Below are 17,495 nucleotides of genomic sequence, written 5' to 3'. Positions count from 1 at the left end.
CTTGCAGGCATGAGGACTGTGGATTGCTCTGGGAAGGAGATATGGGAATGAGTGGGAGGAGGACTTCTATGGGAGAATATTACAGGTGAGGAATAACTTCTGGGGGACTACTACTGACCAGATGACTAAACTTTCAGGTGAACAAGGGGGCTGAGACTGGTGGTTTAGAAGAGACAAATCAGATGACCTTTCTGGGTCAGACCAATGCACCCACCCACATGGGAGACCCGAGATAGGCTACTTGGCACATCCATCACCATACACAAAAACTAGGGTTAGAGGGACTGCCTGGCAGAGCTAGTCCACAGTGCCTACTAGATGGTGTTAGAGTAGGGGTTGGGTCACTTTAAACTGGTCCATGACACTAACTGGCATGTGAGCCAACTGGGTCTGGGGCAGATTTTGTGTGTGATTTGTGGGCTCATTCTGTGGAACTGCAATACCGGCTGGTTTGCTCAAGAGCTGGGAGTGGGATAGGGATTGATGGGCCGAGTTAGGCCTGACCACAGAACCCATCTTATGGGAACTGGGGTTAAATAAGTTGAGTTGGTTCAGGCTGCAGCACCTGCAGGCACACCAAAGGATTGGATATGGGACAAGCTGGGCTGCAACATTCATCAGGATACATAAAGGCCAGGACTGTAGGGCAGACTATGAAGGGTGGGAGCCTAGCACCTGCTGGTACACATGAGATCCAGGTCTTGGAGTGGGCCTGCTGGAAAATTTGGGAAATTCCCCAACTGGGCTGTGGGCCAGACTAGGTAAGGCTGCTCCATTTGTCAGCATGTGTGTGGGGCTGGTTTAAGGGGCAGACTAAGCACGGGCAGGCCAAATCATAGTATACTGACATGAGCAGGAGTCAGGACAGGATGCAGGCCATACAGAGCTAGACTATCACACCACCAGTTTGCATGAGAGCCAAGGAAGAGGGCAGACTGGCAGGGGTAGGCGGCAGCACTCACCAGTGAGTGTTAGTACTGGGGCAGACTGGTCCAGGCAGGCTGTAGCATCTGATGGCAAAGGCTGAGATGGGGCATGGGCTATGCTGGGCTGGTCAGAGCAAGCACTGGTGTGTGCAAGATCTGTGGCTGGGAGTGGATCTGGCTGGGGAGCTAAGGGAACTCCTCTTCAGGGCTGTCATTTCCATTGGTGAACAGGAAAGCCAGGAATGGAGGCAGAGTGGGCTGAACACGGTTACAGCATCCCTCGGCATGTGTGTAGTCTGGGTCTGGGGATGTGCTAATCTAAGCTAGGCTCAAGCACCCACTGGTGCTCATGAGAGCTAGAGTGGGTATGGGACAGGCTGGGCTGGGTCATAGCACCTAGCCCAGCTGATCCACATGACAGCCAGGTCTGCAGATGGGCCAGGTAGAGCTGGGCTGTACCACCCCCCACAAGGAAAAGCAAGCCAGAATGGGTTTTGACTGGTCTAGCAAGGCCACAGAAACTGCTGGTGAATGTCTGGACTGGAAGTGAAGCAAGTCAGGCAAAGCCAAAAACACACTGGTGTACACGAGACCCACGACTAGTAAGCTGGTCTGAGAGGGTGCTTGTCAACTATATATAAAAATTACAACATGAAAAAAAAAGTTTCAGTTGACAAAAAATAAATTATGCATGCCACCTACATACACACACACACAAAATGCACACACATATGTAAGTATATACTAGTTTCCAAAACAAATGCATGTGTGTTTACAGCTCACCAAAAAAAAAAATTAGGACATTGTAATTATCATTAGAATCCACATAAACACTACTCACACTTAGCATGCCTTTCTCCAATAATAACCTTCCTTGCTAATTTTTCCTTGCCTTTGCATTTCTGTATAATTTTGTTACATATAAGTATACTTTTCAAGTACTGTTTGGCTTGGCTTGTTTCTGAGCAAAACATCAATGAAGTCATTTGTATGTATGCTTCTGTTACTTGTTCTTCCTGCTGCACATTACTTTGTGAGATTTATCTGTGCTGAACGTAGGCAACTGTAGTGCATTAATTTTCAGGCATGGGTAGTTGCGGCTCATTGCACGAATAGTCTACAATTTATCTGTTGTTGATGGACATTTGTTTTCATTTTTATTGCTAACATAGAAAATACTGTTTTATACATTTTTCATTGTCATTGTTTTTTTTGTGTGTATATATGCCAGAATTTCTGTTGGGTACATGCCCAGGAATGGAGCTAGTAAGTTACAGAATGCATGCTGATATTTTTCCAAATGACACAACCAGAAGCCATGAGTAGGAGTTCCTATTGTTGCAAACTTTTGTTGAAAGTTGGTAGTTCCATGTCAATTAATTCCATAATGTTGTAAGTTGTTGTTGATGTTGTGTTGGGGCTTTTAATTGATCGGGACGATATTCTGCCAGCTCTGTCTTCAGACCTGAGATGGTCTCCACAAGAAACCGTTGAATTTATCTGGACAATAAGATGCTGGACTCTATGCTTGGTATATGTATGCAAAGAAAGAATCGTGACTGAATTTGAACTGTAATACTGTAACAAGGTGGAGGAATCCACCATGGGGGAGAGCACGGGGAGTGGTTGGGGGAATCCTAGAGTCTTTGAAACTGTGTCATATAATGCAACGTAATTAATAATAAAAAGAAAGTTGGTATTTCACTTAGGACTTTGTATTAGGCTTGAAGTCTAATTGTCTGGAATTCTGGAAAGTGCTTCAGCCCTGGAGGTAGTGCCAGTATTGGGCTGAGTTGGTCATGTCACAAAGGGTTCTGGGAAACTGTTTCTTAGTAAGTTGATTCTGGTTGATTCTGATGCTTTGCCAGTCCCTGGACCACAAGACTGCACTTTACAACCTTTTAAAGGGAGACTCTCCAGGTTCTCTCACTGCCCAAACTGACGCCATCCTCCTCGCTTGGAGATTCTTTTCTCCACAGGATTCTTGGTGTTGCTATTCTATCATTCTTTCCACTTCTTTTAAGATTTATTTATTTTACTTTAAAGCCAGAGTTAACAGAGAGGGAGGGAGTTAAGAGAGAGAAGTCTTTCACTGTACAGTTTCCTCCCCAAACGGCTACTGGGCTGGTTCAAGGCCAGGAACTGGGAGCTTCTTTGAGTCTCCTGGAACACAAGCACTTGATCCTTCCTCTGTTGACTTCCCAGGTACACTAGCAAGGAGGTGGATGGAAAGCAGAACCATTAGGGCTACAACTGGAGGCCATGTAAGATGCCAGTGCCACAGGCTTCAGCTTTGCTCACTATATACCACAGTGCTGGCCCCTCCACTTTTGTTTTTAAGATTTCTTTATTTATTGGAAAATCAGAGTGAGAGAGAGAGAGAGTGAGTGAAAGAAAGAAAGTTTACATGTGTGTTTATTTCCCAGTAGCTTCAGTAGCCAAGGTAGATTCAGATTGAAGCTAGGAACTTCAGGGTCTCCTCTGTGACTGCAAGATCCCAATTGCTCAGCCATCTTGTGCTTCTTTCCCCAGGCCAGGAACAAGGAGCTGGATTAGAGTGGAGCTGTGAGAAGAAAGGCTTTGTAAGCAGTAGATTTACTTGCTATGTCACAGTGCTGGTCGCCATGCTTTCTACTGCTCTAGCCAACATACAAACCCTGAATCAGTCCTTCCTAACTTTAAGGCAAGATTAGAAATGATGTAGAAAGTGATTGTTTCCACAAACTCTGGACTAAGTTTCAATTCAAATGCTGACTCGGCCATTTACCAGCAGTACAACCTTCTCTGTGTTTCTTTTGCTTAAAAAAAAAATGAGAATGATAATCAGAGTATCTTTCACCCAGGAAGTACAAAGTTTAAAACAGTAAAACATGTGTAAAAATCTTAGCAGTTTGAACACTCACTTCCATTCCTTGTGTTCTACATTGTGGTGCCTGGGATTGACTCCTGGCTCTGGCTCCCGATGCCAGCTTCCTGCCAATACAGACCCTGGGAAGCAGCAGATGATGACTCCAGAAGCTGGGTCCTTGCATTTGATTCTTGTTTGCTGGCCAAATCCAGTCTGTGGCAGACAGGTTGGGAGAGAAGCAGCAGAAACAAACCTTGCAGCTGGCACAAGGTCTACCTCACTGAGCATTGTCTATTGTTCCTGTTCCTGTTGCTGGTGGTGGTTACTTTAACAGCCTGTGAGAGGATTATGGGACACGCTCTCTCTTGCCTGCCCTTATTCCTTGTACAACCAGAGCACTGGCAAGAACCCACTTCCGCACCACATCACCTTGTGCTCCACAGTTCCTCAAATGCACCGTGTCCTTTTTTCAGGCCTTAGTAGGGGCCACCTGTTTCCTTTGGAAGAAGCAGTCTTTCTTTTTCCTTGCCAGTCAACTATAGTGTGTAACTGGTGTCATATGGTCACTGTGTTAGTCAAGATTCTGGCCATGCTGCTCTAACGGTGATACCCAATAGCAGTGCTTTAAACCAAGTAGAAGTTTATTTCTGTTTGACTTCAAACCAAGTATCTAGGCAGCTTGGAGATCAAGTGGCTGTGTTTCATGAAGACAAGGTTCTGGCTCCATCCATCCTCCTGCTTCTCATCTTCTAGGGCAGGGATTGGCATTTTTTTCTCTCAAGGGCTGTAGAGTAAATATTTTCCACTTTGGGTGGGACAGGGGAGCACGTGGCCTCTGTTGCAACTACTTGACTGCTTGCTAGAGCATGAGAGTAGGCATAAGTAACATGGAAATAAATAAGAACAGCCATGTTGCTGTGAAACGTTTTTTATAGACCCTGAAAGTTGGAATTTCATATCACTGACATTGGTTAAAGATATTCTTTTTACCTTTTGGTGAATATGTAAAAACTGTTGTCAAGGATGGTCTGTCATCAATATCCCTATGTCCCAACCCCAAAGAAACAGAGAAAGAGGAAACAATAGGCAATTAGCTGATATTAAATAGAAAGGCTCAGAATTTGCCTGCGTTACCTCTGTTCAGGTCTCCGTGGTCAATATGTAGTCTGATAGCTGTGACTGGAAGCAAGAAAGCATGGGGAATGTAGGTTCTCGGTAAGCCCCCATGCACTTTGGAGAACTTGGGGGATGGACTGCTAATGGGAGATGGAGGAGAATTTAGATACGAAGAAGAAGTTAGCCTTAGGACTCAAGAACCAAACTGGAGCAATGCCAGCAGATTATCCCCTGGACTTGAGATCCTCAGAAGTTTGTCTTCTAGTCATGGCCAAAAATGGGATTGCTGATATTCAGTGTGCTATAAAACAGATCCTCTGACAGACCTAATGGCCACAGCCACCCAACCACCACCACCAAAAATAGTCAGTGTGATCCAAGTACTCAATGGAGAGGCTCCACTGAAGCCAAAAGCAGATGTCAGAAGCCACTGGAGATGGGGTTCTCTGTCTTTGGTGTTCATTTTCTACCTAGAATTTATTTCTTTCTTATTTTTTTGATTTTTGGTAAACTTTAATATCACCCAATGTTATTTATCTAATCTTTTTTTTTTTTTAAACAATTTAGCAGCATGGTGATGCTTCCCATTTTTTTTAATATTTATTTTATTTTTATTACAAAGTCAGATATACTGAGAGGAGGAGAGATAGAGAAGAAGTGGAGCTACCAGGATTAGAACCAGCGGCCATATGGGATCAAGGCGAGGACCTTAGCCACTAGGCCAGGCTGCCGAGCCCTATTTATCTAATCTTCATGTTGAAGCAAGCTATCCTACCCTGAACCCCAAATTTTCAACTCATGCTAAGGTGTGGGCAGCTGGTGTCCATTGAACTTGTGTACATGGACTCAACTAGCAAACCTGCAGTCTGACAGGTGGTAAAGATCATTTTGTATTCAAGCACTTTGTTGCCCTGAAAACCTTCCCTATTGGAGAAGATGAGATATTGAATGAACAACTCCTGTGTCCACCATGTCTAATTATCAAGTTTCAAAACATATTTCCTGAGTCATCTACTATGTACAGGGCCCTGCACTGAGCCTTAGGTAGACAAAAATGAATAACATAAACCATGTGGTTTTAAGGAGTTCAGAGTCTAGAGAGGAGGAAGCAAGTTGCCATGTCCATCATCCCCATCAGTCTGATAACACAAATGAGGGTAACTGGTGGAAATCAGAGTAAGGAATTTCAGCCCTGTCTTGGGAAGGAGTGTGAGATCACAGAAGTGATAACAGTGGGAGGAAAATGTGTCATCTTCCTCCCCAAGAAAGGAATCCAGCTGTGAAGTAAGTTCTATTTCATCCTGCATGCCTGTGACACGAGAATGGTTGATTTAAATGTATGCCAATGTGTGCACACATACATATAGGGTGTGAATATGGATACGTGTCTATGTGCTAGCTTCAGGAAACTACTGCACAATTTTGTAGCAACAATCTAAATTTTACTGTTTCAATTGATATTTTGAATATTTGTGTGCCTTGGTAAAATTGCTTCTCCCAACCACAGTACCATTTTCATGACTACCTTGTCAAAAGCATCCCATGTACATGTAACACACTTGGCTAACACACACATACACACACATACCCTCTCTCCCCAAGCACATATTCTTTTTTTTTTAGTGCTCAGCTGATAAAATGTAAAATTAAATGTATTTTTATGGTGTGGGGGAATATATACCAAAAAGTTTAATTTCTTAGTAGCATGGCTACTCCTATAATGGTAATGTTTATTTTTGTTTAATTAAACACTGCCTTTATTTGCATATTGAATTGAGGCATTGTAGAGCCAAAAGAAAAGCCCTAAAAGCAAGAAGGGGAAGGCTTGGAGAACATACAAACACTGAGAGATGACAGGTTTTTGCAGCAGTTGGAACCTGGGGAATTGATAATTATATCATTGTCTCTCATTCTGTTCCCACATGGATTTGCTTAAATGTCATTTTAAACTGCAGGGTCTCACTCTTTTCTTCTTCGAAAACCTTATTCAACCTGTGCTCAGCCATCATGATCGCGACGCTGCAGCCCAGAGTGCGGCCCTATGGGGGATTCTCACTCAGGCATCGCCGATCGTTGACCCTGCTATTGTTGTTTGTGATACTTACTGGTAAAGTTTCTCAATCAATACCACATCAGCCTAAGGAGCTCCTGGGAATGGAAGGCTATAGCAGTGCACTTAATCTTGGAGCCAGCTTGTGCTCTCTGCTCTGCTGCTAAACTGGGTAGTTGGCCTACTTGATGTGGCATTATTGCTGTTGAGGTCAGATGTGAGCGGTTCGCAGGTGCTGATGAATGGCTCTTGGTGGTGAAGCACTTCTCCCGCCCACCCAGAGACATTTCCTAATGATAGACCATAACTGCACTTGCACACAAATCCGTGTCACTTGTTTGTGAGCCTTCTGGGCTGGAAGGATAGAGGGACTGGGATTGTTATGGAAGGAAGCTCCCCGAATGGTGTTTTTTTATGCCAAGGAGACTTGCAGTAAATAAAGTTGCTCTTCAAAGAAGGCAGCTGCTAAATGTGTGTGTCTGGCCTCATATTATGCACTCTTTGTCTCTCCACCCTGGGCTGTCGCATGACTTCTGCATAGTATGGAAAACCCTAAAGAGGGATTGTTTTAATTTTATTGAAATGGATCATTAATAACATCTTCATCATTATTGTGAATGTTGAGAATGGATTTGGCAGCATAGCCTCCACTAATATGAAGGAGAAATTTATATCTTAATAATTGTTAAATACGGCACCAAGACTACACCCATTATTGTACACACTATAACACCATGAAGTCTAAATAATTCTATAAAGGGTCGGTCTGCAAGAGGTGTTCTGTGTTATTTATCTAGCTATTTCTTGTTCAGTACAATCCCTTTTTTTAGTCATCAAATAAAAAATAAAAGTGCTTGGTGTGACCTAAATTTTCTGTGTGCTATAAATGAAGGCAAGCCTATCCACAAATAAGTAGACCATGGAATATTGTTAAGAAAGTCATGACAATCGTAAATGTTGCGTTCAGGCAGGCTCTACACAGGGCCAGAGGCCTTTATTGCATGATTGACTATAATGTGGTACCCTACAAGTAGGAGATAGCAATGAATGGGTTTTCAGGGGTGTTGTTAGCTTACCAAAGCTCTAGACTGTGCCTGAGGACAGGGCTGCAGGTAGCACTGCTTTCTGTGAGCGCAGCCCCCAAGTTAGTCATCTCTCCATCCCAGCATCTATCATGATCTTCATTCAAAAAGGTCCTTGTAAGCATGCATGGAATGAACCAGAAAATGTGATAAAGTAGAGAATGGTGCAGAGAGTAAGAGAATTGATATACTTCCAATTATGCAAGATTATGTTGCTACCTCTCCCTGGTAATGCACGTTTGGCTGTATTAATGACCTCAGATTACATAATGTCTAGTTGAATACTCCAAGCAAGGTATACTTGTCTTTTCAGATATCGAGGTATAATTCAACTCCTCTTTTGATTGTACTTGCTTGTAAAGCAGCCAACCCTCACAGATGTGCCTAGAAAATCTCTCTTCCATTTTCCACAACTAATTCAGTCTTCAGTATACATTCCAAACCCACTGTATAGCCAGGGTGGGGTGAGCGATGTGGGGTTGGCTTAATTTAGTTCAACTTGCTAAATACAGTCCTCATCCATAATTTTGATGAAAGATTTTAATATGGCTAACATTCTGATTTTTCTTTCCAGTCTCTTCCGATACCTCTCCAGTATAGTTGTGTGGAGATACTGAGGGGGAGAGTTTATACAGCCCTGTGGTGAGGAGACAAAAGGGTCCCTGGGTGAGAGGCTCCTGTCACTAGATTCTCCACTGCTTCCATGACCTTCAAGTCCCTGGCTGCCTACTGTTATCTGGTTCTGAGTTCCAAGGTTGATAAACAGGTAGTCTGTTCTCTTGACTCTGTGTCTGATCTGGTGTGTTGGCCCCTCTTGGTCTTGCATGCAGGCCTGTGACTGTCCTGAAGTCTGGCTTTGGTTCCCACTCATGATGCCTTCAGGGCTCCTCTGTCTATACCACGGGAACCTTGAGGTAGGATTCCCACTATGAATGAGGCCATCTTGTGGTGTAGAAGAGTCTCATGCTGTACTTCTGCATCTGGTAACAGGGTAACACACTTGCTTTCTTCCCTGGGCCTTGCAGTATCTCCAAGTGGTCCTGAAGGTAATTCTGGCAGGTCTTTGCTCCCCAAGCCTTACCTGAGGAGCTGACAGAACAACCCACAACTCTTGGCTTCCCTGGTCCTATTCCATGTGCTTTTTCCCTCCCAGACTTCAGTACACAATGGGAGAGAGAGAGAACAATATGTCATGCTCCCACCTCTGAACTCTCTCCCAGTCAGCTATCAAGGCCTGAGAGGAGGAGGCTGTTTGTTTTCTCTTCCAGACATGAGACCTGTCTTTTCCTTGAATTTCTGCCTCCTTCCCAGGGTGTCAGCTCTCTTCCTTTCCTCCCTGGTTGTGTAACAGTGTAACAGTGGTTGAAAGTCCAACTTAAAGGCAGGAGGAAGAATAAACTCAAAGCACTATGTATTTTATGCTTAACTCTTTCTCTTCCATCCCCTCCCTCTCATCTGTCTTCCCTTGCCCCTTTCCCATCTCCTCTCTCCCTTCACTTCTCTCTTTTTCCTCTCTTCTTCCTCTTCAATGCTTGTCCCTGTACCTTTCTGCTACACAATCAAGTCAATGCTTCACTAATAAAACTTCACATCCTATGAGAGGTAGAGATGTGAATCATGACCTCCCCTCTCCAATAAACAAAACAAAATGTATCTTCAGTTTGGAACATGTCACCTTACATAGAGGAAAAGATCTATGCAGATGTCGTTAAAGGCCTGAAAATGAGATCAATCTGGATTATTCACATATACAGAAAAGAGGATACATGAAGAAGAGGAGGCCATGTGGAGATGGCAGCAAAGATTAGAGTGGATATAGGAAATGTTGAAAGTTGCAGAAACCAGAAGCACCCTTCAAGCTTCTGGAAAGAACACAGCACTGCTCAACACTCTCGTTCCAACTTGTGGCATCCCCCAGGATGCATTTCTTTCGTTTTAAGCTGCCCCGTTTATAGTTACTTCTTGCAGTAACCTAGAGGGACTAATTCCTTTCTGTGAGATGATGTCCAATTGGCTTTCCCAGCTGTAATCCTTTGATGATGAAAATCATGAGTGTCCGATAAACACTTGCTGACTGGTTTCTGTGAAGTATTTCTCAATTACTTCTCTATGCTACTTATGTTTTTTTCTCAGAAATGACTTGTTTAATTTTTGTAAACATATATTGAGCACCTGCTAGGTGTGCTAGGAGGCAAAAATGAAAAGGACCCAGTTCCTGTCTCTCTAAGAAATTCAGTACCTTTGTCTATCAGTGTAAATAGGTAGTGATGTGTCTTTTTGTTTATTCTTGTGGAGGGATTCCAAATGGCCCTGTGTTTTCTGATCTAGCAGAATAATTTCTATACTGATTTACACCAAGAAATTTCCATGGTTTTTATGCTGTCCCAGTTTTCAATCTTTCTTCCCAGGATTGTCAAATTATTTCCTATTTTCTGACACCAACTCCCCCAGAATAACAATAATAAGGACAAATATCTCTGGATAATAAGATAACCTGGGAATTAAAGCATGGACTAGCATTCATTCTGTAGTGATTAGGCCCCGCTGGCTGGAGCAGCCTGGATAACAAGTCCTCATCGATGTACACAAATGCAGATTAGAGCAATTCTGGGACTATCTGTGGGAACCTTCGGAGATTGCTGAGACCATTAAGTTCAAAGGCAGATTTGGTTTCTTCAGCTACATCTTTAATTTATCAAGAACACAATGAGGACTGGGTTTAAGCATCAAACTATGTCATGCTCTATCTTCAGAGTTCACTGATCCTTGCAGAGTGGGGATTATGGCAAAAAGCTGAAAACGTGAAAGTGTACCTGTGGTCTGCATCACTAAATTTATTTATTTGTCAGGGAGAGACACAGAGCAACAATGCAGAGAGACCTTCTCCCTGCTGGTTCTCTCCCCAAAGATGTCCAGTGGCCAGGACTGAATTGGGAGTCAAGAACTCAATCTGGGTCCCCAAGGTGGGTGGCAGGGACTTGACTACTTCAGTCATAACAATTTTCCTCCATCAGCAGGTGTTACAAGTCTGACAACAGCTCTATCAAATGCATCCCCCGATACGTTTTTCTTAAGGTGGAACCACACCTTTGATTCAGGCTTCTTACTCCTGTCTCAGAGACAAAAAGCAATACACAAAAGAGTGAGCTTTGGGCTGCAGCTAGCCTGGTTCTAAATCAAAACTCTGACATGTATTACCACATAATAGGGCAGGTGGCCTCTGTGCACATGAAAAGTTGAGACATTACTTTACTGGTTACTTTCCAGGCTTATTCCAGGTGTTAGAACCAGCATTTGCAAAATCCTAGCACAGTGTTTGACACTTGGTGGCCAGTTAACGGATAAAAAGTGCTGTGATGATTCCCCTTCTCATTCTTGTCCATTGTTCTCAATCTAGAATCCAAGTGTTAGAAGTGTCAGAGAGACATATTGTTTACACAAACATCAGGGGCCAGTGGAGTAGTAGACTCCATAAAACAAGAAGGGAAAAGAAACAAGAGATACAGACCTGTCCTACGCATCTGGATAGGTGAGTTAGCCCAGGTTCTATTGTTATTCTGCATTGACCAGTGGGAACATATAGCCTGCATATCTTACTTTCTCCACCAGTGCTAGGTAAGAGTTGAACACAATTAATATTCCCAGGCAGGTGACTGGGAAGTGACACGAGTCCCTGACCAAGTTTTCACTGATATATACTACACTAAGGAAAGTAAGGACATCAGTGGCAGTTCTTCACCATAATAAATAGACAACATTCAAAGGATTACCTTTAATCTAAGAATATGTCTGTCATAACTTTTTGTTATTGTTGTTATCTAATACCCTTTATTTTTTTTAAAAAATGATGACTATGCTAACTGTCTTGGCAAAATACAAATGGCCAACAATCCCAAAACTTGCTTTCTTTTTTTTTCCTTTTAATTATTTGACCATAAAATCCCTAGGCTTGGGAACCACTGAGCAAGATGATTCCCAGTGCCTCTTAGCCAAAAGGTTTCTGGCCCTATTGGGTATCACTAACAATACTTTTTTTTGTTCTTGGCTTGCTGGCTGAAATTAGAATTTGATCCCAAACAACCTAGAGAGGGAGGCCATAAGTCATGGAGGTGCTATGAGAGAGGCCAAAAGTATGCATGTCAGAAAAGGGACACAGACCTTGGCAATTGGAGATCCTGAGATCTAGAAACAAGACTGGACATTGTGGTTGAGTCTCTGTTTGGAAATGGAGATAATTGGAGACTCTCTGGGTTGGTGACTTCCATGTCTGAGGATTTGTGTGTCCAATAAGCAAAAGGAAAACACAATGACTACACAAACTTTGAACAGTCACAAGGTTATCAATATGTAAACATTTTTTCTTTTTTTTTAAAGATTTTTATTATTATTGGAAAGCCAGATATACAGAGAGGAGGAGAGACAGAGAGAAAGATCTTCCGTCCGATGATTCACTCCCCAAGTGAGCCGCAACGGGCCGGTACGCGCCGATCCGATGCCGGAACCAGGAACATCTTCTGGGTCTCCCATGCGGGTGCAGGGTCCCAATGCATTGGGCCGTCCTCTCCTGCTTTCCCAGGCCACAAGCAGGGAGCTGGATGGGAGGTGCAGCTGCCAGGATTAGAACTGGCGCCCATATGGGATCCCGGGGCTTTCAAGGCGAGGACTTTAGCCGATAGGCCACGCCGCCAGGCCTGTAAACATTTTTTTCAAGGTGCAATTGTCATCTACTTTGGTCATCAGTTCTTAAAAGTAGTGGCCTTGGGCCCAGTGCAGTAGCCTAGTGACTAAAGTCCTTGCCTTGTACATGCCGGGATCCCATTTGGGTGCCAGTTTGTATCCCAGCTGCTCCACTTCCCTTCCAACTCCCTGCTTGTGGCCTGGGAAAGTAGTTGAGGCCGGCCCAAAACCTTGGGATTGTGTGGTCGCATGGGAGACCTGAAAGAAGCTCCTGGCTCCTGGCTTCAGGTTGGCTCAGATCCAGCCATTACAGCCACTTAGGGAATGAACCAGTAGATAGAAGATCTTTCTATCTCTCCCTCTCTTTGTAAATCTTATTTTTCAATAGAAATAAATAAATCCTTAAAAATAGTTACCTTATAAAACCAAAAAACAAAGAAGAAAATAATCTCAGAGTAGAAGAGATTCCTTCAAACATAACCAGATTATAGATGTGAAAGCCACAGCACCTTGATGAACAGAGCTCCACTGGGGCAGACACATAGCATGATGTCGAGACAACATGTGCACAGGTGACTTGGAGGGTCCAGGTGAGCTGCCTGCATTGTTGCAGTCCAATCACAGCTACAGGAGGACTCTGGTTGCAGAATTAACAGAGGGAGTGGCCAGAGTCAAAGAGCAGACAGTAAGCATGGAGTTCTAGAACACTCCTTTGGTCCTGGATGTGGGGAGGTGGGAATGGGTAGATAGTAAGAATAAGCATGGTCTCATTGCAGAACTTTGAGCCAAAGCCTCTGCCATCATGCTGATGAATCAAGTACAGAGACACAAGATCAAGAAACAGGTTCTCAAACTGGAAGAAAGGATGAGACTCCAGAGTAGGCCTGGTGTGCAAGATCAGGTGGTGCTGAGCTACGGAATAGGGCTGCTCAGGCACAAGCCTGATCGGTACATCCACACCATCAGAGGCAGTGTACAGCTCCTGCTGTAATTGTCATGGAGTTGACCCTCAGCTTCGCCATTATTTTAGCAAGGTCCATCACAGAATGCCCTGCTTGGGCAGAGCTGGAAGCCCTTAGGGCCTCCGTGAAAGGGATAGAATAGAGAGCAGAGTCTGGTTTGGGTCTCCAGGAGGATGCCAGGCAACCCTGAGTGTGGGGAAAGGAAATGTAAAGAAGGAGGGAGCCAGGATGAGGCGGGTGAGCTGCTTTATGGCTGTCTGGACAGGAGCTCAGGGAAAAGCAGGCATGCTGGAAAACATCAGAGAGGTCTTTGCTATTCACTGGTAGAAGCTAACACCCCCGTTGGGGAGCACTGGCTTAACAAATATAGCTTTGTGTGTGTTAATTGCTTCAGTAGATGTAAGAAGCATGACAGGTATTCACTCAAGCAGAAAGAGCAGAATTTCTCAGATATCTTCGTTCATTTTATTCAAAATTGAAAGGAGAGTTTGCCATCAACTGGGGCAATTTGCTATGAATAGGAAACCCAGAACCGTCACCACGCACCTGACAGTTTCAAAGTGGCAACCTTGAGACACGGGCATGGCACTGGCTTCTTTGCACATACTCACTGCTACTGTTGGAAGTCCTAATGTTATGCTTCATTTTGAAACCACAGCTTTAAAAAGGGTAGATGGGTCTTGTTTGTTTTGATAATCTATAAAATAAAGAGAAAATACCTAATGATCGCAAAAAGAGCTTGAGAAACTTTTGGTGGGAGATGTATGGCATCAAATAAAAAGGATTTGACAAGGACGAGTGTTTGACAAAAAAGTGAAGTGACCATTTAGGGTGCCTATGTCCTGTATCAGAATGTCACTTTAATTCCCGAATATGACTCCTTATTTCAACTCCTGCCAATACAGACTTCATAAACAGCATTTATGCTTCCAGGAGTTGGGTTCGTGCCACCCATGTGGGATATCTGTATTGAATTTCTGACTCAGATATTCTGCACATTTGAAGAGTACATTAGGTCTCTCTCTCTCTCTGTTTGCTTCTTGATTGATTTTTAAATGAGTGCCTAAAAAATAATTTTACCCAAGTTATTAAGTGTTTTTTATCTTATTGTGCAAGGAATGCTATAACAAAATATCACAGACTGAGACACTGAGTGTATTAAGTAACAGAAATGTATATCAGTCGGCTGAGACAATCAGTATTAAAATGCCAGCACATTTAGTTCCTGGTGGGGCCCTCACCCTGGTTTGTACACAGCAGCTTCTAGCTGTCTACACATGTGGAGGAGAGAGGGAGATATCAAGCTCTCTTGAGTTCTCCTAAGAACACCAATCATGGAAGGTTAAGGCTCCACCTTAACGGCCTCTAACAGGCTTTCTCTAAACCCAATTAGTCTTGGTGATTATGTTTTTGATAGCTGAATTGGGAGAGGCAAAGTTCAGTCTACAACACCCTCCACACACCAGCACTGTTGGGAGAAGTTTGTAGATGCTTGTAGCCAAAAGATTTAATCCTCACAATCCCATAAAGGATATAACCTAACTATTACCATCTTTTAAAAAGTTAAGCAACTTCCCCAGGTCACATATTTGTGATCAATCTCTTTGAAATATTAAGTATACCAAGAAATGCCCACACTGGAAGCACAGCTTTTATTTTTCCTGCTCTTTGTAGAATCTGCCCTCTTGGTTATGTCAGGTTCCCCAAGGACACTAAATAGCTAATGAGCTCTGACACCCATGATTAGGAGAGCTATATTGGAAATATTTGCTACTTACAGCCTCTCTCTTTGCAGTGAACTGAAAGCTCCAATCAAATGCACAGTCTCACATTTGTTTGCAACACCATTAGGTCAATGTTACTTCATTCAGGTATGAAATCAATGCTTTTGAGAGCCTACACTTTATTGCAAACACTTGGAGATTTTTATGTTCTCAAAGAGCTTAAGTGAGAAGCCAGTTGTATTTATAAATAACTACTACCATAGAAAGTAATAGCAAGCTAAACACAATTTCCATCTAGGGGCTTGAAAAGTGAAAGGAGAGATCACAGGTCACAAAGATTATCAGGGAAAAGGTGATGAGTTTGAGCCAAGAGCACAGAATTCAAGCAGAGTCTCACTTATGGGTGGTAGTGATGCAACTGTTCAAGCCATCACCTGCAACTGCTTCCCTGGATGTACACAAACAAGAAGCTACAATTCAGAATACAGCCAGGATTCAAACCCAGGCACTCTAATATGGACATGGGCACTCTAATCACATCCTAATCATTAGGCTAAATGCCCACCATCATGCTTGTCTTAAAGATAAATATCAGTTGGCCAGGGAGCCCTGCAAAGGAATCTTGTAAGATGTTAATGGAGTTGGAGACCATGATACAACATGGGGGCATCACAAGAGGTGAAATAGCTGGGATGAAAGGGACAGGTCTGAGAGGCTAACATGGTATGACCCAAAGTTTTACCTGAGGAAGGAGCCAAATTCTAGCTAAGACAGAGTTTTCTGAGGAATGTAGCTGCTGGCAATCTCTGTAGGACATAAGCACAAGTACAATAAGGTTTGTGTCTCTGAAGATTTGTGCTGAAGCCTGTCGCCACCCTGCAGCGACTCTAAAATGACGAGGAATTTCAAGGGCCTGGAAAAAACAGGAACCACCACCACGACCGGCACACACACACGAACAAACACAGACACAAACTAACGAACAAAAAGGGAGGCAAGGGAATGAGCCAAACGAAAAGGTACGAGACGAACCAAAAAGATTCATTGCCGAAAGCAGGCTGCTTATATACAGTTCTCCACCAATCACTTCTCCCCGTGGTCCACAGGGCGCTATCTGATAGGCCAGCAATCGCAGCAAGGGAGAATTAGCCTATCCTTGTGACTTCCTGCCTGCCTACTGGCGGGACAAATCCCGCCTCCTGGCACTCGGCCAGCCACCATCTTGAAGCCCCTCATCAATGTGGGGTCGGCACAGAAGCCAGAGAATTAAATAACAGATTGGAGGCAGTGAGCCACCGCTGGAGAACTCACTGGAGATGCTGGGAGCCTGAACTGAAGGGCCAGGTATGGAGCTGGGGGAGCCAGAATGGAACGTTAATATTCATGATCAATATTTTGGAAGTAAATCCAGTGGCCCTCAGTGCCAGAAAATAAAATAGCTGAATCTTGCTCTCCAGTATCTGATTATATGTAAATACAACTTCTTAGCAAACAGGAAACAATTCTTTTCCCTACTAGCTTATGATACTTACTTTTTCTTGTCAAAAATTGTGATATTAGATTGCTATTTGCACAGTTCTTTCACTGCCAGTTTGTATTGGCCATAATTAGTACATTGTTGAGACTTACCAGTGTATTTCTTTAGACTTTTCTTAGTTCTTGCTGTCTAGGAATAAGAAGTGGGGAAAGATCAATAACTATATTCAAGTTCACAACCAGTAAAGTTTACTGTTCCCAAACAGACCAAGTCTGTACTTCTTGCCTTTCAAATGAGTGATTGGCTTGATCTAAATAACTTAGGCTTAGAATTTGTGACCGAGTATAGAAGGAAGATCTCCAGAGTCATTCCCACTCTGAATCTGCCATCACCCACTCTTCATTTCCCATCTCTCATGTTTCTCTAGCTACCTCTAGGCTTCATTTTCTTCTTCACTTTTCTGAACTTGAAGGTAGTGATTCTCTCAACTTCTTGTCAGGTTGTACATCTTCAGAGGACAGATTTCTTAGCACATGTCAATGAGAAATAGCCTGTATAGATTTTTAAAATTTAGGCTTATCTCCCAGAATTCTATGTACAAATCTGTTGGCTTCCTGGAAGAATTGCTGTGCT

Source organism: Ochotona princeps, chromosome 5 (genome assembly GCF_030435755.1).
Source record: "Ochotona princeps isolate mOchPri1 chromosome 5, mOchPri1.hap1, whole genome shotgun sequence".
NCBI classification, from domain to species: domain Eukaryota; kingdom Metazoa; phylum Chordata; class Mammalia; order Lagomorpha; family Ochotonidae; genus Ochotona; species Ochotona princeps.
This window is presented reverse-complemented; position numbering follows the sequence as displayed.